This window comes from Rutidosis leptorrhynchoides, chromosome 9 (assembly GCF_046630445.1).
Source record: "Rutidosis leptorrhynchoides isolate AG116_Rl617_1_P2 chromosome 9, CSIRO_AGI_Rlap_v1, whole genome shotgun sequence".
NCBI classification, from domain to species: domain Eukaryota; kingdom Viridiplantae; phylum Streptophyta; class Magnoliopsida; order Asterales; family Asteraceae; genus Rutidosis; species Rutidosis leptorrhynchoides.
In genome coordinates, this window is record NC_092341.1 from 295,832,481 (window position 1) to 295,858,195 (window position 25,715).

General features: G+C 35.3%; 1 non-coding gene across 1 annotated transcript; it reads right to left on the reverse strand.

Annotated features, from left to right (window-relative positions):
• Nucleotides 1–24,830: 24,830 nt before the first annotated feature.
• Nucleotides 24,831–24,920, reverse strand: LOC139869604 (small nucleolar RNA R12). The gene has a single exon (XR_011766207.1). It is a non-coding gene; the product is annotated as a small nucleolar RNA R12 (small nucleolar RNA).
• Between the last annotated feature and the right edge of the window lie 795 nt (nucleotides 24,921–25,715).

The following is a 25,715-nucleotide window of genomic DNA, read 5'->3' on the forward strand; positions in this document are numbered from 1 at the left end:
AAACGAATGCAATGTCTGTAAAATGTACCATTTAGAGGTCAATACCTCGTAATGAAATCAACTATTGTAATTCGTTTATAATCGATATGAATGGGTTGTTAAATTTGGTATCAGAGCGGTGGTCTTAGCAAACCAGTTCTTGCATTAGTGTGTCTAATTGATAGATATTAAGATGCATTAATGAGTCTGGACTTCGACCTTAGCTGCATGTCAAAAAGTTTTGCTTATCATTTTTGTCGGAAATTACATGCTTATCATTCTTAGTCTAAACACATCTTACTGCATTGATTGCATAAATAGTGTATAGACAAAATTCATATCTTAGCGTATCTGCTAATTCATATCTTAACGTATCTGTTACTATAAACTTTGCCTGATATATTTCAAAGATTCCTCCGTAATTTATGGGATTTTGGTATTATATATACATATGTAATTTATGTATTAAAGGATACCAAATCTAAGTCTTATAATCTTCCTCATATCGAAAAATCATTTTCCTACTCTGTACGAGATGGATCCTGCAACCAATTCCAGTTCCTCGGATTCCGACAGCTATTCCGATATGCAGTTTCACTCAAGCTCCGAAAGCAGTGTGACCGGAATGGATCAACCAATAAGCCATCATTTATTCTGGATGAATTGGAGATGGGTTCGTAACCTACTTAATCACTGGAGATAAGAAGAAGGTGATCCCTTCCATCCACCACATTGCCCTCTTGGCGAAGAACCTGAAGCACTTACCGGCAAACCTGTTCGAGACACCATTTTCTCTCTCATTTCCAGAGCATCTCGTCATGACTATATACTATCTCGAATTCTAGATCTTATTCATCCGCTCGTCCGAACCGACAATCATCCCGGTGTAAAAGAAGAAGTCAACGAGCTTCGCGCTCGGGTAGTGGCTTTAGAGAATATGGTGCAAAGGTTACAAGCACCAGCAGCAGCGCCGGCAGCAACAGTACCATCACCACCACCAACAGCAACATCCGCACCCCACACTTTAACATCACAATCGGTACCTCGAGCATCAACGTCACACACGCCATAGATACCAAGGAGTACCAATAACAACAAACGATGAAGTATTGATTCGTAACTTCATCGGAGAAATATTCTACGGTGATTATGTAATCTCTAAAGTTTTAGAGATTATTTATTCAAATCATAGCCGTAAACCAAGATGAATGGATGGATAGAAATGATACAGGGAAGAATAGAAACCCTGATAGGGATGGTGCACGAATTACAAGCTAGACTTGTTTACCCGCAACATCAACAGTACCGTCAGCATCACTAGCACTGCCAGTACCGCCAGCATCACCGTCAGTATTACCAACACCTGTAACACTACAAGCTCCATCAATTATATAACCACCAATGATACCGACAAACACAATCACCAATAGGTATATCGAAATAACGAGTTATGATGTATTAACTCATTTCCACTGAAGGATTTATATGTATATCTTATATATATAAATTTTTAAACCATAATAAATCTTTCCATACTAAGCTATAACTCCCTCCGTCCCATCTTAAGTGTCCACTGTAGACTTTTCAAAGTCTTTCTTTGTTAACTTTGATCGTAAATATTTTTATTTGTGTTATATAATACTTGATGAAAATTATATGGAATGAACACACATTTAAAACTCAATTCATTCATATAAGTTTCATCATACATTATATAACACAAATAAAAATATTTACGATCAAATTTGACAAATAAAGACTTTGAAAAGTCAAGAGTGGACATTTAAGATGGGACGGAGGGAGTATGTGTGAATCTTAACTACTCGGTTAATTCATATTACTAATATGCTATGATGCACATCCTTCGTTAGTGACTTAATCATCGTTAACTACAATCTCTGTTTCAATTCAATGAATTCCATTTCATAATAAATCAAGTGTATTATTCAAATATATGTTTGATTTTACACTTTCATCATCGATGTACTCGAAACTTTTCAGATAACGTCATTCGTACCTTGCGAAGTTTACAAAGAATTCCACGAACACCAACATCATGCATCAACAAATAACAAAGTATTAATTCATAATTTCAATTTCATTGAAGAAATACTCCGTAAAAGTTATGTAATTTCTAAAGTTTTAGGGATTATTCAATTCTAGTTTCAATCGTAAATCAAATGAGTTTAATTTAATATTAACTCATTAAATCTATGTTACATCTGAAGAAAATATACACAAATATTTTCATTTTCATAAAGATTGTAATAAAATTCTTTTGTACAAAATATTAATTGTGAATTTTTTTTAACGGGTAGGTAATACCCGAGAGATATATATAAATTCATAATTAATATGTTACATTCTTCGAATCTGATTCAGCAATCACCAACTATACTCACTACTTTCACAACAATATACATTCTTTTATAGAAATCAAAACAACCATACTCATTCAAATCTAATTACATATTATGATTTTGAAATCTCAGAATTCAATTCGAGATATAACCAAAATCATCACTCTTAGATTCCTACATCTTTCAAATTTATACTTTGACTTCAAAACTGTACTAGAACATCATTTCTATTCATAGAAACCAGAAAAAAAAAATATTTGTATCATTCAAAATCCTAGAACATCATATGTATATTAAAGATTACAATTTGTGTTCAAACCCCTCGAAATTCCTGAAGACACTTCAAATAATGAACAATCGAGATGATGATCCAACCACATGTTACCCACAGTCATGCACCTGAAAAACTCTCATGGTTTAACACGTATCCGTGCCAAATCCTTTGGTATTTATTAGCAAAAATAACTTTTCAATCCCTTTTCAACGTAGACAATTTTGTCACAGCTCCAACAAATCAACTTCAATTGTTCATTTGAATAAGCCTTATTATAACGATTACCCCTTCATCATTGTTACCGGGGAACTTTTTATATCTCGCAACATTAGCAGTAAACTTACCAACAACTTCATTGATCTTCAAGCTTCTTCGAAAAAAAATCACTATACTTATTTATTGGAACCCTATCATATACTCGTCTGCATCTTGTAATAGTAGTTGCCATACCAAAAAGCTTGAATCATTACTCTTGAATTTCGCAGCAGTTCTACACCAACAGTTATATATATATATATATATATATATATATATATATATATATATATATATATATATATATATATATATATATATACATATACATATAACGTCTATCTCCAAAACTTACATACTTCGAATGTGAAGTTTCTGAAAAACACCCCAATCTACGAATTAGTTCTCTGAATTTTTGGAAAAACTGAATGAAGCATCATAAACTGTAGACAACCGTAACAGTTAAAAGTTTGAAACTCGGAAAAATAGAAGGTTTGGAACTGGAAATGGATTGAGAAAACCATGAAGGAGGCAGTGAACAAATCACAAAGACTAAATCTGCCTTCAAAGAATTCAAATGATTCAATGTCTGCTGAAGTCTTTAGCGAATACCTTACTCCTTACTCTAAACCCTTGCGGATAATATTCTTCATCATCCTCTGATCTTAGATATTCTAATATATCATCATATCGTTCATTATAAATATCTTCGATGTTTCTGAAGATATCTTCATAACTATTGTTATCCGAAATCATTTACCTCTTCGCGCTATCTGTGTTACATCATAAAAGAAACTATTTTAGTTTCTAAATTCTGAAACCTTCGAGTTTAAAATATGAATGTTTTTGAAATAGTGTTGGGAACTGAAGCATGAGTTAGTATAATATAATGACATTTGATCAACGTGATTATATTACAGTAAGTCATGTTGAGTTTCTAATGGGACATGACGATTCACAGACCATACCGTCATCATGTGCCATGTTACACGACTCTGGTATTCTATTTAACCTCTAAAAATATCAAGAAAATATTTTCTTGATGATTCAGTCTTTTTCGGATATTCTGGTAATTTGACAAATCAAATCGTGCTACTGCCTTTTCTTTCTACCTAGTATATTATGATAATTCGAAACTCCATACCTACGAATTCTGGACCATTACTTGCGATAAGAAAATAAAAGCATGAAACTTAAAATAGAAAGGGGTATAAATCGCAGCAAACAGAAAAGATCATTAACTGTAGATGTCAAGACAGCAGCAGGGACTTCGAAAAATAAGGAAAGATATAAAGTCCGACAGCAACACATAAATTACAAACCGTGTATATCAATATGTATTGCAACGTAAAGACACGGGAGAATTAAAAATATTATAACCCCAAGGTAATAGTAAAAGTAAATAAAATCCTCCGGTGGTAGATGAAAGAGAAGAATGACAGATATGAAAGTTAGGAGTATATCAAGGATCAGAATGGGATGGAGCATATTGACGAATGTTTTAAAGTATGAATTGAGGGAGGAAGAATAGAAGGTGTGAGCTATGGAAATGAGGAAACGAAGAGGGTGGATATATAGTAAAAATATCCGACAGGGCAATCAAAATAGATTATCGCATTTAATCAAAGCGGATCCTAATTTCCTTAATTACCGAAGAATCAAATCTTATTACGAAGATTTTCTCTAAATCCCTTGAACTCCGGAAATCAATCCTATCTACGTCAAAAGATATGACGAATCTACACTTACTCATTTCACTCTTTTGCGATAGCTTCACTCGTACTCTTCACATAAATAAATTGTTTTATACATATTACTATAAGACGATAAAACTCTAATTTCAAACTCATATGAGTCATGAAAACATACTTATTGTCAGCCATGACCATTCCAATCAAATTTCGGGACGAAATTTCTTTAACGGGTAGGTACCGTGACAACCCGAAAATTTTCGACCAAATTTAAACTTGATCTTTATATGTTTCTGACACGATAAGTAAAGTCTGTATTATTGAAATCTCAAAAACTTTGAACTGTGTTCATGTATTCATTTACCCTTCGACTACTCTTGACGATTCACGAACAACTATGTGTAAATAGACATGTATGAATATATACATATGTGTGATTATTAAATTGAGAAATATTAATAAAACATTTAACGGTTTGGTTGATATGAAAATAAGTTATTATATGACTTGGGAACGTTAATAAAGTATTAAACGTATACTTATTCGTCTTAGATAAACATCTATGTAATAAGACGTGTTATGTGAAACGTGTATGTATATAGTCAAAGTATATTGAACATATATATAAGCAGTTTCGATTACAATTAATAGTTATAGTAACATTTGATTGTTATTAAACAAGCTAATACAAACTTATAAGGATTTAAAAATAAACATAAGTTCTAGTAATAGATATGTGATCTGAATATAATTAGTTTTAGGAGTTAAACTTCATTATAGTTATTTGATTTCAAATGTATGAAAACGTTTTCAAGAATTCTATTACTAAAAACGTTTTATAAAGTAATTTGAATATGAATATAAAACCTAATTAATGTTTTATAAATCAGAAGTACATATAGTTATTGTTTAAATAATATAAAACATTTTGAATATATATAAAGTTAGAAAATATAATTAAAGCTTTATATTATAAATATAAAACGTGCTACGATATATTTTGAAAGATTAACACATTTTACAATATGTCAAGAAGTAGATTATTAAAGTTATCATCATTATCTTTTATTGTTATAAATTTTAGGAATTATATAACTATTAGAGTGTCACGTCTTCTTTTAAAAACGAATATAACTTTATAAATATCTAGAACCACTTTTGAAAAGTTGTTACCGAGCCATTTTAATAAGGATAAAGGTTTTAACGTTATCTTAAAATTTAGAATCTTTCTAGAAACCTTTTGACAAAGTTATAAATAATAACGGCCCGTGATTTAATTGAATATAAATATATAAATAACTTGCAACTTATAATTAAAACGTGTTTATATATATTTCAAATTATTAATAAACGACATTAGTATTCGATTAGTGAGTCGTTTGATATTTAAATAAGTAATTAAAATATTTGACAAGTCAGAGTAAAGGCTAGTACATAAATGTTTCATACCAATTTATGTTATATTATGAAAACGATTTTTAATAAACTTCGAAATATAATTAGTTTTGAAAAGCTAAATAATATTTTATTAAATAAATATTTTAATTATAATATGTACAAATTATATTTCTAAATAAAGATATATAGATATATATGTAGATATGTATATAGTTATATATTTTACAAAATGATTAAATATAATAGTAATTAGATACAAAACGTTTTGATTAATATTATTATATATATAGAACGAAACATTGATTTATAGAAGCAAATGATCACAACGCTCAAATGAAAAGATTATACTTTGGGTAATATAGTCTGTCGTTGATTAAGTCTAATTATTGTTAAAAGCACACGTCGCGTAACGTAAAGTGTTAGTTTTTTAAGCGTACGTAATAGCGTTCGAGAAACCGGAATCAGGACATAAGTCGAGTGACAATGTACAATTCATCGGAACAAAAATTACAGGTTCACTATGCGTGTAAATATAATATAATATATAATTAATTAAATAGATTAAATATATAATTATTATTATATATTATAAAATGAGTGTGGGCAGATAAGTTTAATCGAGTATGGGCTGTAAAGGTAACCCATGCGATCGCATGGGTATAATCCTTAAGAGCCATGCAATCGCATGGCAGTGAGGGACATGTCCAGTTAAATAAAATGCTCGATTCGCGGTTCAGTTTACTCACTCTCAACCTCTCTTCTCTTTATTGCTCCGTATTACTTATTTTATTTATTTATTTATTTTAATTATTAATATTATTATTATTAAAGATTATTATTAATCTTATGATATTAATATTATTATTATTAGAATTATACATAAAATACTACGACGAGGTGCTGCTCGCATGTTTTGAAAATGAGTTTTCGAGCGGGATAGAGCTATGAAAATTATGGGTTATGATATCGCGTATTTTATACACATTTTCATTGGCGATATCGGTTACATTTTGGTCCATTTGGATACGTTTTGGCGGTTATATTGATAATATTGAGTTGTTCGAAGTTTGACGAGCTAATTATTAGAAAGTGGTGTTTTATGAAGTTTATGGGGCATTTTGTTGGATTGTTATTCCTAATGGTGCACCGAGGATGGAAACGTTAAGTAATTAGCAGGTATATTGGGTTTTTAGATGATTCAAGATAAGAAAGTGTGTAAAAGTCGAAGGAACCAGAAACAGTTAATTGCCGCGGCGCGAGAAAGGCCTCCGCGGCGCGGCCGTACACGTGTTTTCAAATCAGAACTTGAGTTAAGAAGATCAAAATTTCATGTATAATGTCGCGGCGCGACCATTAACTCCGCGGCGCGACAGGTCTGTCGGTTCAGCTATTTTGGCAAGTATTTAAGCCCGAATTTAACCCTAATCAAGAATAATCGCATCCTGACGAATTCCAGCCACTTTTTGACGAACTTAGGTGATTTTTGGAGATCTTCAAGGTCATTCTAAGGTATTAATCATTCCGGGAACAAGTCTCGATTCGTGTATCATTCAGATTTCAATCTTTAATTAGTTTTATTCTTTTGTTATCAACAATGAATTATTCTATGTCTTTGATTGTTATTTTGATTTCAGCCATGATTGTAGGCTAAACCTTTAATGTTTGTCTAGATTGAATATTTGCAAGTGTTTGGATGACACTTTAATGTTTTATTGATTGATGCATGATTAATTATGAGTTTTGATTAAAGAACCATTCTTGTGGGTGTTAATTATTGTTACTAGGTTGATTAGTGAATCTTGTTTGAACAAAGGGAACCCTGTTTCAATTTAGTGATCTAATTCCCAATTGATTTGTCTTAACCGATTGGGTGCTTACTGGACCAAGGGGGTAAACCGGGTAACGTAATTGAACAAAATAGGGGTGAATTGTGTGGAGCGAACGCGTAACCAATTGAATCTTAATCTTATAATTAGCTAGTTACTAAGTCACAAACGAAAGATGGTATTTGGTAAAAGGGAACCCTAAGCCAATTAATCCTAGTTTGACGTGTTTGCTAAAAGAGAACTCTGGGTAAACCGACTCTGTAATTGCGTGCATTGATTAATAGAACTAGTGCTTAATAACAAATCATCCAACACTGCGAATAGGATATCTGGGCGAACATTCTTTTATCCATTGAATTCAAATATCTTTATTTTTATGTCGAGTCTGCATTTCCTTTATTTAAACTTAAAAACCAAAAATATTGTCTTTTACTTTTAAAGCTATCTTGATTTGGCTAATCGTTAAATAGCCGCAAAACAAACTATCTCGTACTTTCGATTTTCATAGTTTAACTTAGTTTACTTTTATTTACAAACTTAATTCTCACGTTAATACTGTCCTTGGAACGATCTTGGAATTACCATTTTTATACTATTGCACGATCGGGTACACTGCCCGTTAGTGTGTAGTAATCTTTAAACCAGGCATATTTCCAGTGATAAATTTATATACTAGATTTCACACATCAAGTTTTTGGCGCCGCTGCCGGGGACAGTTGTGTTGAAAATTAAGTTTGATAATTAAGTTTGTTCTTAGTTAATTTTAACTGTTTAGTTTAATTTAATTCTAATTGAGTCGGTGCGTTTAATCGGTTTGTTAGCTGTGTTCTTGCAGTTACAGGTAGTGCATGCAACATACGCGTTCTTCAGATTCTCCAATTGTTAAACCATTTGACGAGCCTGAAAGAGAGTTGTTTAAAGCTTTAAGTCAGAAGCAAAAGTTAACAGTGGATTCATCAGTTTCATCGGGTGATACTTACGTTAATTTGGGAAGTACTTCTGAGACTGTGGTGCCCGAGACACCACCTGAAATTTTTAACGAAGAAGACTCTTACGCTTCGTCTGATACTACAGAAACTGAAGAAATGGCCGAAGGAGAAGCACCCCGTCCTCAGACTATGGCTGAAAAGTTAAAGGCCACCCGAGGAGGCCAAGGCAATTCGATTACTCAACCGGATATTACTCAGCCTTTTCAAATTACAGGGCCGATCCTGAATTTGATTTCTTCTGATTGCCGATTCTATGGCAAAGATACCGAGGATGCTAACGAGCATCTTCGTAATTTTAATGATGTTTGTAACTTGTTTAAGCTCCATGAGGTTGCCGACACTTCAATTAAGACAAGACTTTTCCCTTGGACTCTTAAGGGAGAAGCTAAGAGATGGTTAGATAAGCAACCTGAGGGTACGATTACATCTTGGGAGACTTTGGAGGATAAGTTTTTGTCAAAGTTTTTCCCTGCATCTCGAGCTGCTCGACTTCAAGCAGATATTTCTCAATTTAGACAAAAGAGCAGTGAGACATTGTTTGATGCTTGGGACCGTTTTGCTACTTTGTTACGCTCGTGCCCGCAACACGGGTTGAATGATTTACAGAAGGTTCAGATTTTCTACAAAGGTTGTGATATTCCTACGCGTCAGAGTATTGATCAAGCTGCAGGTGGTACGTTAATGGATAAGACTGAAGAAGAGGCGTTAGAAATCATTGAAAAGCAAGCTGCTTACTCTCATGAGTGGCATCAGGATCATGAGTCTTTCCATTCTGCTTCAGTTAAGAGAACAGAGACTACAGGTACAGGTGCTTATGATGATTTTGGGTCTATCAGTGCTAAGTTGGATTCGTTTGGTAGGAATTTGGAGAAGATGAACAAGGATATTCATGGTATGAAGGTTGGTTGTGAATACTGTGGAGGTTTGCATCTGGGCAAAGATTGTGATGCGGGTTTGACTATGAATCAGAAAGAAGAGGTCAACTATATTAGTCAGCAGAATAACAATCAGTTTCAGGGACGTGCTCAGTTTAATAGGAATTTCAATAATCCTTATAATCCGCAAGGTAATCAGGGTTCGAGGTTCCAACCGGGTTCTAGTGGAGGTTTTCAGCAGCAAGCTCCCGGTTATTTTCAGAAACCACAGGTCGAAGAGAAAAAGTCCAACCTTGAGGCTATGATCGAGAAGTTAGTGATATCTCAGACTCAACTTGTCACTACCGTTACTCAGAATAATGAAAAGAATGACCAAATGTTTCGAAATCAACAAGCAGCTATTCATAATCTTGAACAGCAGATTGGTCAACTTGCTAATAAGAGTAGTGAAAGGAAACCGGGGGAGTTACCGAGCAAGACGGATACTAACCCGAAAAACGGGCATGTTAATGCTATCACCACCCGAAGTGGTTTAGCATATTATCCACCGAGGAAGCCCGACGAGTATGACTTGAGGGTACCGTTAGTTAATGATAGTGAGCCGGTTGTTGAAAGTGAACCGGCAAAGGAAAAGGAGCCGGAACAGGTGGCTGAAAAAGTTGTTAAGGAACCGGTTACTGTTGCTGCTAAACCGGTAGTTAGAGAGTATCAACCACCGCTCCCATTCCCGAGGAAACAGCGATTGGAGAAGCTAGAGGCCGAAAAGTCCAAGTTCATGGACTTGATTAAAAAAGTTAACATAAATATGCCTTTTATTGATGTTATTGCAGGTTTGCCTAAGTATGCGAGGTTTCTTAAGGATTTGCTGACTAACAGGCAGAAGCTGAAGAACGTGTCTTCAGTCAGGTTGAATGCCGCATGCTCAGCGGTTGTTGCAAACAAGCTTCCCGAGAAGCTTGAAGATCCTGGAAGTTTTACCATTCCTTGTTTACTTGGTAATTTGGACTGTATGAGGGCTTTGGCGGATTTGGGGGCTAGCATTAATTTAATGCCTTATTCTATTTACTTAAAGCTAGACCCCGGGGAGTTAAAACCCACGCGTATGGCTGTGCAGCTAGCCGACCGCTCTATTAAATTCCCTCGTGGAATCATAGAGAATATGCTAGTGAAGACCGGGACGTTAGTTTTTCCGGCGGATTTTGTGGTTTTGGATATGGAAGTGGATGAAAGGATTCCACTAATTTTGGGTCGGCCATTCTTAAATACTGCTAGGTGTATGATTGATGTGTATGGCCAACAGTTGACCCTTAGGATAGACGATTTGAGTGCAACATTCTCAATCGACCATGCTCTAAAATACCCTGGCCACACTGATGATACATGTTATTTTCTTAACACTGTGAATGTCCAGTCTGAGTTTTTGCAGGAATTCCCAGAGTTACAGGGTTCAGGAGAATGCTCATTGGTTGAGATTGATGAGGATGTGCAGGTTGAGGAGGTGGATATTTTAACCACCTTGATGGAAAACGGCTATGAGCCGACTGAAGAGGAGTTCAAAGAACTTGAACGTGATTCAAATTACCGGAGCAAGTCTTCGATTGAAGAACCTCCCGAGCTTGAATTGAAGCCACTTCCAGATCATTTGGAATACGCTTACTTGCATGAGGAATCTAAGCTTCCGGTAATTATTTCTTCTTCTCTTTCAGCAGGTCAGAAAACTGAGCTTGTAACCATGCTAAAGGCCCATAAACCGGCCATTGCATGGAAGATTCACGACATTAAGGGTATTAGTCCCTCCTATTGCACCCACAGGATTCTAATGGAGGATAACTCCATACCTGTGGTGCAACGCCAAAGGAGGTTGAACCCGCACATGCAAGATGTCGTGAAGAAAGAGATCATAAAGCTCCTTGATGCAGGTCTGATTTACCCGATTTCTGACAGTCCATGGATTAGCCCGGTACACTGTGTACCGAAGAAAGGTGGTATGACTGTTACCACCAATGATAAAAATGAGTTAATTTCCACGCGGACTGTCACGGGGTGGCGTGTTTGTATCGACTACCGTAAGTTGAACGACGCCACACGTAAAGACCACTTCCCGCTACCTTTCATGGATCAAATGCTAGAGAGGTTGGCGGGAAACAGTTTCTATTGCTTTCTCGATGGTTTCTCGGGCTATTTTCAAATTCCTATCTCGCCCGAGGACCAAGAGAAGACTACTTTCACGTGCCCGTATGGCACGTTCTCATATCGACGCATGCCCTTTGGCCTTTGCAATGCTCCGGCCACTTTTCAAAGGTGCATGATGGCCATATTCCATGACATGATCGAAGATTGCATGGAGGTGTTCATGGATGACTTCTCGGTCTTCGGTGACACTTTCGATTCATGCCTTCTTAATTTAGAACGGATGTTGGTCAGGTGCGAAAAATCTAATCTTGTGCTCAACTGGGAGAAGTGCCATTTCATGGTTCAAGGGGGCATCGTTCTCGGGCACAAGATTTCTAAAAACGGTATAGAGGTGGATCCCGCAAAGGTTACCGCTATTAAGAACCTTCCACCCCCTACCGATGTTAAGGGTGTTAGGAGTTTTCTCGGGCACGCCGGTTTTTACCGGCGATTCATTAAAGATTTTTCTAAGATTGCCAACCCGATGAATAAACTCCTTGAAAAGGACACCCCGTGGAACTTCTCCGACGAGTGCCAAAAGGCATTCGAGCTTTTGAAGGAGAAACTCATCAATGCACCAATCATAATTGCTCCAAATTGGTCCTTACCGTTCGAGCTTATGTGCGATGCATCTGATTTCGCTGTTGGCTCAGTTTTGGGTCAAAGGGTCGAGAAGCATTTCCGACCCATCTACTATGCAAGCAAGACTTTGCAAGGAGCGCAATTAAATTATACTACCACTGAAAAAGAGCTCCTTGCGGTGGTCTTTTCGTTTGATAAGTTCCGGTCCTACTTAGTCTTATCTAAGACTATTGTCTTTACGGACCATTCTGCTCTAAAGTACCTTTTTGCTAAACCGGATGCAAAACCACGACTTCTTAGATGGATCTTGCTTTTGCAAGAATTTGATGTGGAGATCCGGGATAAAAAGGGTGCTGAAAACTTGGCGGCCGATCACCTTTCACGTCTTGAGAACCCCTCCCGTGAGGTTCTCGATGAGACTACCATTCATGATGATTTTCCCGGCGAATATCTCATGAAAGTGGATAGGGTTGATGAGCCGTGGTACGTGGACATAGCTAATTATCTCGTTGGGAGATTCTTGGAGAAAGGGTGGTCACATCAAAAGAGGAAGAAATTCTTCAGTGACCTTAAGTACTATTTCTGGGAGGATCCCTATCTTTTTCGTTGTTGTCCCGATGGTATTATCCGCCGGTGTGTTTCCGGTGATGAGTGTATGCGGATTTTAACCGAGTGCCATAGTGGGCCTACCGGTGGGCATTTTGGACCCCAAATTACGGGGCGTAAAGTCTATGATGCCGGCTTTTATTGGCCGACAATCTTCAAAGATGCCCACCTGGTTTGTAAGTCATGTGATTCGTGCCAAAGGGCCGGTAAAGTCACCAAACGTGATGAGATGCCTCAACAAAGCATCCAAGTTTGCGAAGTATTTGACGTTTGGGGAATTGACTTTATGGGGCCATTTCCGAAATCTCAGAATTATAGTTACATACTCGTTGCCATTGACTACGTGTCTAAATGGGCCGAAGCGCAAGCTTTACCCACAAATGATGCACGAGTTGTGATTTCGTTCCTTAAGCGTTTATTCTCTCGATTTGGAACTCCTAAAGCTTTAATTAGCGATAGGGGTACTCATTTTTGTAACGCTCAAATGGAGAAGGTATTGAAGCGATATGGAGTTGTCCATAAAGTTTCTACTTCATACCATCCCCAAACGAGCGGACAAGTTGAGAATACCAATCGAGCTCTTAAAAGTATTCTTGAGAAAACTGTGGGGTCGAATCCGAAGGAGTGGGCAAATAAGCTCGATGAAGCTTTGTGGGCGTTTAGAACCGCCTTCAAAACGCCACTTGGTACCACTCCTTATCGGTTGGTTTATGGGAAAGCGTGCCATCTCCCATTGGAGATTGAGCATAAAGCTATGTGGGCACTTAAAAAGTGCAATTTAGATTTGAAGGAAGCCGGACGCCTAAGGGCGGGGCAATTGAATGAGCTTGGTGAGTTACGCCTTGATGCGTACGAGAATTCATTGATTTATAAAGAAAAGACCAAGCAATGGCATGATAGGAAGTTAAAGGGTCCAAAAGAGTTTAACGAAGGCGATCGAGTGCTTTTGTTTAACTCTAGATTAAAGCTTTTACCGGGAAAACTCAAGTCCCGGTGGACGGGACCATTTGAGGTTGTTAAGGTGTTCCCATACGGTACGGTCGAGTTGAAAAATGCGAATGGTATCACCTTTAAGGTTAACGGACATCGTGTGAAGAAGTATGTTGATGGTCCGTTAGTGATTGATGACGAGGTTCACGTTGAACCCGATCCCAACGCCACTTGAAGTTGGGGACGAGTTGCGTGAACGACTCATTAAATAAGGTTCACATTGTTGTATAGTGTGTATAATTAGGTGCGATCACGGGTTTGTTGAGTCCAAATTGCTAAATGATTGATTTTGATTGATTACTAGTTGGATTTGTGGTAGTTTTTGGTTATTGTTTTTTTTTAAAAAAGGATGCTGAATTGTAAAAAAACGAAGTGGCTTTTCCCTTTGTATTGCCGCGTCGCGGCAACGGCCTTCGCGGCGCGGAGAAGTGCGTAGGTTGGAAACAGAAAGGGACTTAAAGATGATATTTAAATATGTGTATTACCGCGTCGCGGCAATTTTGGTCGCGGCGCGAGGAATCATTGGTTTGGGGATTCACGTTTCTCAAAAGAATTAACCATCAGGGGTAGTGAACTGCCGCGGCGCGGCAGTTAACATCGCGGCGCGACGAATCACGCGGCCAGATACTGAACCCCCGGTTTTGTTTAAAGTTAAATGGGCCAACCCGAATAATTACATGACCCGTCGCGAATTTGACCCTTTTTAGGGTATATGCATCAGTTTTACACCACATATTATCACACACTTATCTCAAGAACACCTAAGGCTTTTCAAACCCTAAATTCAATTACCCAAATCACTTCTTAATTTCTTCAATTAATTGCTACATCATGCCGGTTAAGGTCCGATTTTAACTAATCTCTTGCTTTTTCTTTCATTAATCTTGATTAATCGTGTTAATTTTAGGGTTCATGTTTGAAAATTTAAGGGGTTATGTTTAATTGAATCTTTTATGCTTTAATATGAATTAATTGTTGAGGAATTTGATATTATTGTGTTTCTTCATGATTTATTGTGTTGATTATGCATGATATGGATTCTTGAAATTATGGTAGTGATTAAATTCGAATTTCATGTTAAATATTTGGGGATTTTGTTTGAAAGGGTGTTGATTGTTAATGATGGTATGTTTTAAGATAGTGTGGGGTAATTTGGGCGGGTTTCATGTGAGAATTTGGAATTGGTTAAGTTTGTTGAGTTTTTGTGATTAATGAGATGACTATTTGAATGTGGAGTTGTTTAATCTTGATGTAATTGGATGGTTGATATGATGAAGTTTGTTATATGGAGTTTAAAGTTAGTTGTTTAAAGAAACACATTTATGCTATAAGAGTTTTGGAATTAGTTTGAATGTGATACATGAAACACAAACATATGTTTTGGATACTTGCTATTGTTTAAATGTTTAATTCAAGTTGAAACGAGTTTGATGACAATTGATGCAAGTATGTGGAACATGTTGATTTCGCTTAACGCTAACTCTTCAATGTTTGTGTCTGGATTTGTTTTTGTTTAATTTGTGCAGAGAAGCAGAGCTAGTGCACCATCATCCTCCACGGCTCAGGCCCGTATGGAGGAAGAACGACGAACCGACCCGGAAGTGTGGTTGGAAACAGTTCAGGAAGAATTTTCTCAATACTATGCATTTATTTCGGTTCGAAACATCCAAGCTACTTGGTTCTTCAGCTGGGATGAGTTAGACAGAGCATCTGATGAGGTTAAAGAGGAGATTGCTTCCATGTTGTCGTTGTCTTATTGTGGGTTCGAACTAGATGCATGGGAACGCGCTATGTCCCTAAGAGAGGATCTTTATAGGGAATTAATTGTTGAATTTTTCTCCTCTCTAAGCTTTCGTACTAGACGAAATGGGGAAGATAAAGGGTTCTTAACTTTTCGATTGGGGGGCGAGAGAAGAGCGATGAGTCGATTCGATTTAGCGCGAGCGTTGAATTTGTTTGAAGGGTGGACCGATAATCTTTTGAAACGGTATTTACAGGAGACAGAGTTTATTGGTAATCAGGAAGGCTATCTTGAGCGTGATTTTTGGGAGGAAATATCGGGTTTGGTGCCTTTTGTGTCAAATGAATCCAAGGGCTCTGATATTCAACGAAAAGACTTACGGTTGTTTCAAAAGCTTTTATCAAGTACTTTTTGTGCCCGACGAAATGGGAATGATAAAGTAAATTCCACCGAGCTATGGATTTTGTTTAGATATACGCGAGGTGCACATGTGGATTTGTGCAATCTTATTGGCACATATTTGTCTAATCATTCACGAGAGATTCGATCCACACGGCCAATTCTTGGTGGCCATTTTGTTACACGAATTGCAAAATGGTTCGATATTGATTTTAGTAGATGCACCAGATTGACTGATCAGCTGCAGATTATGAAACCTTTTAATCTAAGGTTTTATTTTAATGCCAATTTCGTTATGTGGAATGAGAGTAGAGATACAGCGGTGCCGTTTGTCGAGCCACAAGCACCCGAGGTTGGGGGTGCTAATCAGGGTGTGAATGAGCCGGAGCAGGTTGCTCCAAATGTGCAAGCTGGGGGTGAGCAGCAATGGGGAATTTCTCAAGAAATTTGGGATGGTTTGGTTTCATCGGTGGGTAATATACAGGTTGGTATGTCGAGTGGGTTTCGTGATTTCCGTAGTGATCAGCGGGAACATGATAACAGAATGTGGGCGAGCCAACAAAGAGTTGAGGCGAGTAATGTTAGGCAGGAGGAAAGGTTGGATGAAATAAACCATGATCAGCAGTGGATTGCCTATGGTCATGACTGGCAGCGCCACAACGATCGCCTCTATTACCACGATCCAGAGAATTATTTTGGTACCATCGCTCAGCAACCAGTATACTATCGGAGTGAGGTTAGGCCTCGAGTTGAGGCCCCGATTTATGATGAGAGGGAGAGATTTCAGGATGCCCAGCGCAGATATGAGCAGCAGTACCCGTACGGCAGCTGGCCGTATGACGGGTTTCAGTGATGAGGGCCTGCGTGCCCGTTGATCTTGTTGTATTGGTTTAAGACTATTTTCTTTTCGATTTGGTTGTACTTGATATTTTTATTTTTCGTATGATGTACTTGAGACTTATTCGGGGCAAGGCGTTTCGGTACCGGGTGGTACCACCTTGCCCATTTATGTAGTTTGCTTGCTTTTCTTTTTAATAGGTTGTTGATGAAACGGTTTTTCAAGTCTGGCATTAAGTTCAGCAAAACTACTTGAGTGATGATATTTGTGTGAGAATCGGGAATGGACGATGTTCTTATGCTGGCAGTCAGTTCAGCGCCATCTGTCACTGTCATTCCACGATCTGTGGTTAAGCTCGATAAGTTTTTATTTTTCTTACCCTTTTGATTTTAATCCATTTTTGATCTCAAGTGATGGGGACATTACTTGATCTCAAGTGTGGGGTGGGGGATGTAAAATCTCTCGGGTTGGTTATTAATAGAATCATCATAAGTTTGGTTTTGATGTTTAAAAGACTTGACGTTTCACGGGGTTTTGGTCGTAAAAAAAAAAAATTGAAAAATTAGGGGAAAATATAAAAAAAATGAAAAAATTAGTTAGTTAAAAAAAAAAAAAAAAAAAAAAAAAATATATAAAATGTAGTTAAAAATTTCGACCAAAACCTTTGTTTAAGGTATGGCTTGGTATTTATTTCATTATGTTTAAAGAAGCCAAAGTTGTTCCACATGTTCATTACCTTTGAACATGAAATCCTACGAGTTCGAAGAACTCAATAGTAGGTCACCTGTACCAAAACGGGTGTAAACCGTGAGAGAGCGGTGATTGCATAGCGTGATTGTGACCGAATCACGTGCCAGATCAAAAACTTTTGGTTACTTGGTATAGCATACTTCCGAAACTATATCATTTTATTATTGCATCATTTAATGATGTGATACTGTGGGAAGAGGAGCCTTGAGCTTCACCAGTGCTGTCCTTTTCAGGAGCAATAGCTACGTGCTTGTGTTTGCTTAGACAACACAACCCATAGCCAAAAGCTATGGAACCCGAAGGTTTTCGGGATTTTTCAAAACCGGTGTCAATTGAAACAGATTGGCACTTCCGAGTGATTCAGATCCACTCATTTAAGGAAGTAAAGTCTTCCGACCGTCCTACTTGGTACGTATACCTCTTAAGCGTGCCATTTCATTACCCATCATTTCACGATGAGGTACTGTTAGAGGAGAAAGTCTTGAACTTTCAAAACACGTTCATTATTTTGAATGTGAAATCCTACATGAACATTCAGTTCATACGTAGGTCACTTGTATAAAAACGGGTGTCAACCGTATGAACGGTGATTGGATCGTGTGGTCGAAGCCGGGCCATACGCTAGATCGAAAACTTTTTAGGGCGGTCTTCATTGTTTCTCCTAACAAGGACAATGTATGCGCTCGACCACCTTTTATGACCATACAGGATGTATCCATTCCATCCTTAAGGGAGTCAAGTCTCCCGAACGACACACTTGCTGATTTATTTCAGAAGTTGTAGTCCAGACCAGTTGTAGGGTGACGAAAAGTCTTGAAAAGTCATTGCTAAAATCGACGGGAAATCTACCAGGCCTCAACATCAAACAGGGAAACTGGTAGTCGAAGCTTTTCTCAATGAGGGAGATTTGCTAGCTTAATGGGAAGCGCACCATGATACACAAAATGTCAGTGATTGATCAGATTCCCAGTGGATAACCTCCGGAAAGGTAAGATATCAGCTTTTAAGCCTGATGAACTTCAATCTTTATGGTTGACTTAACGGATTAGACGGTTACCTCATAACCATCGATGATATCCGGACGTAATGTGTATCCTCCTAAGCACATTATTTTCTACCGACATCTCGCGATGTTAGGTACTGTGGGAGGCTTGGCTTGACCAATTGCGGGGTAGCCCGTGCGTTCTCTTGGCACATGTGTTCGATTGCTTATTCTTTGGTGCTAGGTTTCCACTTGATTCCCGGTTCCATTGAAGATTATATTCGAGATTCTTTACTTCATCATTATGGTACGTTATCGAGATTATTTTTGGTTACTATATTGATTTATATTGATTGCGGTTTGGGAAGTTACATCGGGGGAATGCAAGTGGGAACCATGGTTGTTATTTTTGCCAAATCGTGCCCACGCTAGATGCTTGTTTGGTTTCTTTTTCATTGGTTCTACAATCATATTTGAAGACGTTATTATATTGTAGAAGATAATTTTCGAGTTCTATTGCTTGAGGGCAAGCAAAACTCTAGTGTGGGGTGGTTTGATATCGCGTATTTTATACACATTTTCATTGGCGATATCGGTTACATTTTGGTCCATTTGGATACGTTTTGGCGGTTATATTGATAATATTGAGTTGTTCGAAGTTTGACGAGCTAATTATTAGAAAGTGGTGTTTTATGAAGTTTATGGGGCATTTTGTTGGATTGTTATTCCTAATGGTGCACCGAGGATGGAAACGTTAAGTAATTAGCAGGTATATTGGGTTTTTAGATGATTCAAGATAAGAAAGTGTGTAAAAGTCGAAGGAACCAGAAACAGTTAATTGCCGCGGCGCGAGAAAGGCCTCCGCGGCGCGGCCGTACACGTGTTTTCAAATCAGAACTTGAGTTAAGAAGATCAAAATTTCATGTATAATGTCGCGGCGCGACCATTAACTCCGCGGCGCGACAGGTCTGTCGGTTCAGCTATTTTGGCAAGTATTTAAGCCCGAATTTAACCCTAATCAAGAATAATCGCATCCTGACGAATTCCAGCCACTTTTTGACGAACTTAGGTGATTTTTGGAGATCTTCAAGGTCATTCTAAGGTATTAATCATTCCGGGAACAAGTCTCGATTCGTGTATCATTCAGATTTCAATCTTTAATTAGTTTTATTCTTTTGTTATCAACAATGAATTATTCTATGTCTTTGATTGTTATTTTGATTTCAGCCATGATTGTAGGCTAAACCTTTAATGTTTGTCTAGATTGAATATTTGCAAGTGTTTGGATGACACTTTAATGTTTTATTGATTGATGCATGATTAATTATGAGTTTTGATTAAAGAACCATTCTTGTGGGTGTTAATTATTGTTACTAGGTTGATTAGTGAATCTTGTTTGAACAAAGGGAACCCTGTTTCAATTTAGTGATCTAATTCCCAATTGATTTGTCTTAACCGATTGGGTGCTTACTGGACCAAGGGGGTAAACCGGGTAACGTAATTGAACAAAATAGGGGTGAATTGTGTGGAGCGAACGCGTAACCAATTGAATCTTAATCTTATAATTAGCTAGTTACTAAGTCACAAACGAAAGATGGTATTTGGTAAAAGGGAACCCTAAGCCAATTAATCCTAGTTTGACGTGTTTGCTAAAAGAGAACTCTGGGTAAACCGACTCTGTAATTGCGTGCATTGATTAATAGAACTAGTGCTTAATAACAAATCATCCAACACTGCGAATAGGATATCTGGGCGAACATTCTTTTATCCATTGAATTCAAATATCTTTATTTTTCTGTCGAGTCTGCATTTCCTTTATTTAAACTTAAAAACCAAAAATATTGTCTTTTACTTTTAAAGCTATCTTGATTTGGCTAATCGTTAAATAGCCGCAAAACAAACTATCTCGTACTTTCGATTTTCATAGTTTAACTTAGTTTACTTTTATTTACAAACTTAATTCTCACGTTAATACTGTCCTTGGAACGATCTTGGAATTACCATTTTTATACTATTGCACGATCGGGTACACTGCCCGTTAGTGTGTAGTAATCTTTAAACCAGGCATATTTCCAGTGATAAATTTATATACTAGATTTCACACATCAGGTTATAACTATGGAGGTTATGGGTATTATTCGGGGATATGCTCTTGAGTTAAATCTAGCGTTTATCATCTCCGTTGCGTCTACGTACTTTCCTGCAATATTTAATCTCAATATTGATATGTGAGCATTCATATCTTATCTTTTATATATTAATAGTGAATCCCTGATTAGTGTTCGAGTATATATGATCATGCATGCTTGAATGTTTATTTTTGTCGTTATATAGTTTATGTCAGATCATGAATTTAATAAATATGCCACTAGGATAAGGTATATGATATGCATGTCGTTGGAAAGCTGACAAAAAATCAATAACTTTTCATTTAGGAATCGTGTGGTTTAGATGAACGGATCAAAAGATGTAGTCAACTGAATTATTATTATTTTTAGTATTATTATTGTTAAAATGATATTACTACTATCGTCGTTATTATCGTCGTTACAATTATTATCTAATAATTATGATTATTATTAATATTTACTATCGTTATAAGTATTATCATTAAAAATTGTCATTGTTATTAGTATTACTATCATTATTATTATTAAGATTATTATTAAGATTATTATTAACATTATCGTTATTATCGTTATTATTATTATTATTGTTATTGTTATTATTATTATTATTATTATTATTATTATTATTATTATTATTATTATTATTATTATTATTATTATTATTATTATTATTATATTTAGTATTATCATTAATATTATTATGATATTTATTATTATTAATATTATTATCATTAAAACTAATATTAGTATCATCTAATTATTATGATTACTATCATTATTATGAATGCGATATAAAAGAGGACTAAAAGCTATCAAACAAATCGATTAGGAAATAAAGAGTATATGTATCATGTTGAAATTAAAATATTGTAATACATTGATTTAGAAAAATATCGTTTTCATTATTATTATTATTAAAAGTAACATTAATATTAAAACTATTATTTTTATTAAAATTATCATTTTTAATAGGAATATCATTGCTATTATAAAATATCATTATTATTATCATTTTAGTATTAATATTATTAAAAATTATTATTTTGAATAGAATTATTATTATTATTAAAGTTATCGTTATTAAAGTTATCATGTTTAGAATTATCATCATTATTAGTAAGTATAAATATTGTTATTATTAGTAGAATAATAATAATTATTATTATTACAAAATAATACAACTTTTACTCATTATTATTATTATCAATATTATTTTATCAAATAAATATGGGATACAAAGATATTTTTACCACGCGTAATATAATTACATTAATAATACCTACCACAATAGTTTTATGATATTAAGTGAACTTTATAAATATTACTAATTAAGATATATAAAAGTATATTTTATCATATATAAACTTTAATATAAATTTTTTTTAATAAATGACTTTTATTATTTACTATAATAAAATCTAATAAATATATTTAAATATATATAAAACGATTATATTTAAGTTATATAATAAACATGTATAAATTTTGAAAATCATTATGGGTCAAATTGACTTTTGTTAACTTTTGCATGATAATCTCGAGCATTAGGATTGTGATACACTATGACTTGACCTAAATTGTTAGACAGATATTGACCAACATACAAATATATATACTTAATATAGGTTCGTGAATCCAAGGCCAACCTTGCATTGTTCAGTGCCGTCATTTGCATTATTGCTACGAAATACAGTATCGTGAGTTTCATTACTGCCTTTTTATATATATTTTTGGGACTGAGAATACATGCGCTGCTTTTATAACTGTTTTACGAAATAGACACAAGTACTGAAACTACATTCTATGGTTGAATTATTATACCGGATATCACCCTTGTTAGCTTGGTAGCCTAAGAATTTGGGAACAGACCCCCCAAATTGACGCGAATCCTGAAGATAGATCTATGGACTTTGACACGTTCCATCCGGGTTACGGATGCTTTAGTATTTCGATTTTATATACAGATGAGTATACCTGTATATTTGGAGATATTCTAGATTCATTTATTAATGTCGGTTACCAGGTGTTCACCATATGAATGGTTTTTAATTCGCAGGTTATGCGTACTATTTTGTACTCGGGTTACGTGTACAATTAAATATATGAAATCTTGTGGTCTATTAAAGTGAAGAAAATGAATGTTTATGATAAACTAATGAACTCACCAACCTTTTGGTTGACACTTGAAAGCATGTTTATTCTCAGGTATTAAAGAAATCTTCCGCTGTGTATTTGCTCATTTAGAGATATTACTTGGAGTCATTCATGGCATATTTCAAAAGACGTTGCATTCGAGTCGTTGAATTCAACAAGATTACTATTAAATCATTATTAGTTTGGATATATTATGAAATGCTATGCATGCCTGTCAACTTTCGATGAAATGAAAGTTTCTCTTTTAGAAACGAATGCAATGTCTGTAAAATGTACCATTTAGAGGTCAATGCCTCGCAATGAAATCAACTATTGTAATTCGTTTATAATCTATATGAACGGGTTGTTAAAAGTATTAACCAGGGTTACTTTAGTAACTAAATGTACTTCCGCTGTGTTTTAAAAAAAAAATCAGAGTGTTACAGTAAGAATCACCTCCCGAACTACAAACATCCAGCAATTTTATCAAACATCTATAAAAGAAATAAGTTCCAAGTTATAGCTTAAAAATAGGTTTTATCTACCAGCTCCAACTTCAACTATAAGTTTCTGCTCTAAATTAATTTCATCAAACACACGTGATATACTTAAAATATTTTTATAAAATTAATAATATTTAACTTATGACCATACATCCTCTCAAATTAGAGAAAGGAAAAAGTATATGAAAATGCATTGAACTTTCACCAAATTCCTATTGTATGCATTCAACTTTTAGATTTCCTATTGTATGCAATCAACTTTTATATTTCTGCTATTGTATGTATTTAACCTATTGTAACAGGTAACTTGTAGGTCACCACACTTTCAAAATTACATCTTTGGTCCCTCATGTTTGTCAAATATTACATCAATTGTTTTTCAAGATAAAATTATATCGTTGGTCCTTCTTCACCTTTCTTCACCTTCTTTCATCTTCTACTCTTCTTCATCTTCTTTCATTTTCATCCATTCTTCCATCTTTTTTCACAACATATAATCTTCTCGTCTTTTGCACCTTAATATGATCATAATTCAATAACTCAAAATAAAAACATACTCTGTAAATGTTTAGATTTAACAATTGACGAACAAAAGTAGCTCAATTACATACTCAAAATACCACCTCACAAATCTATTTCACACTTCACACTAGTAGCTTGTATCCAAAATTAATCCAAGGGATTTAAAGAATACTGACTCAAGTACATTCTGAAATCTAACTCTTAGATGTAGTTCGTTCTTTAGATTTTTGGATCTTCAAAACCTTCTTCACAATCTTTTGTTCTTCAACCAAAAACGCTCTGATGATTCTATTAACCATTCCAAAAACACAAAATCAACTAAAATCATAATAGAATTTAATCAAAGCAATAAACATAACATCAAAAGAATTATACCTTTTACGTACAGCACCCGCAGACAGTACCCTACCATAAGCACGATTAACTGTTCTTAGGTTTCTAGATAACCTTGACCGCCTGTATTCAGCAGGCCTCAAATGTGGAATCTGTATCCATCACATATATTAAGTCAAGTTATTGTATATTCACTTTATTCATACAACTTTAGTAACTTCTTAGCAATAGCAGCAGCAATTAACTAACACTTCCAATCGAAAACATATTCAAAAAAACAACTGTGATAATATAGTGAATCAAAGTGTATAAAATAAATAATATTTATCTAACTTCCTACTGATTAATGAATGTAACATCTTAAACTTGAAACAAAAGAACTATAGATTTAACACATGCAAACAACTTTTAAGAGCACCCTTATCATTAACAAAATCTTAAACTTTAGAAATACAACAAAAAATATATTAGGAAATGTAGATAGTATGTATTCATGTATGATAATGAGTCAGAAGTAGCTGGTCGTAAGATCACATTCTCTTTTTTTGAAAAGCGGTCACTGGGAATCCGTCTGATTTTATCATCATCCTCATTATTACACAAAGTAAACCATCACTTACTAAAACAAAATAATAAAATTATAATTAAAATATACAACATACACAGCACAATTCATTTCATACCTCAAAATAAAATCAAAAAACACAAATCTGACTACGAAAACTATATTGCTCAAACTAACAATAAACCAATAATATAGTGAAATTATAAATATACCCCTTGGATTCTTTTGCAGGTAACGGGGCATTTCGGACCGCTTGCCCGCTTTTTGGTTATCTGATAAACTAGCTTTCCACCTAAACAATTAACACGCATTAAACATTAAGGCCACTTGCTATGGTACAACTCTTTCACATACATTTTCACTGCCACATCAGCGTCACATCAGCACAAATCCTTTAACATTCCTTTCACTAAACACTCACTATCATACACTCCATTTCAAACTTTAACACATTTAAATTTTAATTATTAAAATATAATAAACACATAAAAAGGGATAAAAAGGGTGTACATGTAATAAAATAGTCATCAGGGCCCACTTGCACATTTGATATTTCCGTTACGGTACTCACAAATGGACCATTTAACTGAATGCTACCAATCAATGTTATTGGGTCACAAATCGTTAACGGGTTTGGTGGCGATAGATAAGACGTGGCCTAAGTTTTAATTCCACAACAAATGTCATGACCCGAAAATTTCCGGCCAAATTTAAACTTAATCTTTATATGGGTTCGAGACGATAAGCAAAGTCTGTAATATTGAGTCTCAAAATTTTTGAACTATTTTAATTCATTTAACATTTGACCATTTTCGACGACTCA